Below are 1,512 nucleotides of genomic sequence, written 5' to 3'. Positions count from 1 at the left end.
AAGGGGTCTTGTTTTGTCAATATCTGAAACCTATTAAATGCAGGGGCCTTGAGGTCATAACATGAAAACTATTATATGAATTTAAGGAAAAAAAATGTTGCTGGTGGGTTTCGAACCCGGGCCACCCGGAAACTCAAGCAGGGAGCAAACGAATTGGGCTACGGCCCTTGATGTGCAGAAAATACAACATATAAATTGTATCATATACGGAGTAAAATCAACCCTTTTTCGGTACTAATGTTGGAAAAAGCTTGTTTCTTTGTTCCTTTTTAATTTACAGGGTCAAAAGAGCTTAAACGCACAAAAGGAGCAAAATAACAGCAAAAACCGACATAAATACAAAGAAGGGGGATTGACGCAACTCGCCAAGCCCCCATCCACATCCATACCAAGAGAATAGCAAGATCAGAAGACCTGACATGTGACATTTGTGCATTTTCAATCATCGTACAATCCTGAACAATTTCGAATCCAATGAAATCTTGTGTTTCATTGATATTCACCAATTTACACATATTTTAGTCCCCCATTGTATCCCCATTTTGTGCGTTTTCGGCCGTAAAACCGTCATTCGGATACTTAATCGGGTGTATTTGTGTTTACAGGCCTAAAACTGCATGCCGAACAAGAAGATGATGAAAACGAGGACTTTCCGGACAAAACGACAAAGCTGCGAAGATTCTGTGAAGTTTCTGACCTGGTCAATTGGCACGGCCGTGCCATGAGTGGAACGACCGTGCATATCCGACAAAATAGCCCAGCCCGACAGTGAACGACGGTGTGATCCGAAGTGCAAGCAAGTCCCGGAGATGAACGGTCGTGCGCATGGTTGCACCCCGTGCGGATCCGATGTCCAGCACAAGCCCAGCAATGCACTGCCCGTTCAAGAGTCCGTGCAACAAGAACCCGGGAATGCACGATCGTGCCTCCAACAGAACAGTCGTGCGAGGTCGAAGACCAGTCAACTCTGCTGATGTCACAAAAGTATGGTGCAACGTAATGTAAAAGTGAACGGTCGTGCACTTTATTGGCATGACCGTGCGATCGCAAAATGTTATAAAAAACAGACAATAGCATTCTGTTCGTTAGCGCTAGATATTTTGGAAGCGATTCTAGCGATTTTCAGGCTCCGGAGGCGTTAGCTTTCACCCGGATTCAAGCCACATTGTGCCGATTAGCTTCGTTATCTTCCAGATTCTTAATCTAGTGCTTGTTTATGGTTGGGTTTTCTAATCTTTCCAGAATTTTGTTAATCTTTCAAGCATTTAGATTAATGTTTATGTATTATTGTTGCCTTTGGGCAAAAACACAACAATCCCTTGCTTGATCATAACCATTAGTATGTTAATCTTTGTTTGTAATGACACTTGGAAGTATTTTCTATGTTAATCTTTGATGATTAGTTTGCAACCTTGTTATTGTTGTTGATTTCTTGATTATAAGTAATTGTGTTGGATGATTGGTATATGGTTAGTTGAGCTAGTTGAAAAATGAAGCTTAATTAATCATGTA

This window comes from Helianthus annuus, chromosome 16, assembly GCF_002127325.2.
Source record: "Helianthus annuus cultivar XRQ/B chromosome 16, HanXRQr2.0-SUNRISE, whole genome shotgun sequence".
In the NCBI taxonomy this organism is placed as follows: Eukaryota; Viridiplantae; Streptophyta; class Magnoliopsida; order Asterales; family Asteraceae; genus Helianthus; species Helianthus annuus.
Note: the sequence above shows the minus strand (reverse complement) of the source record.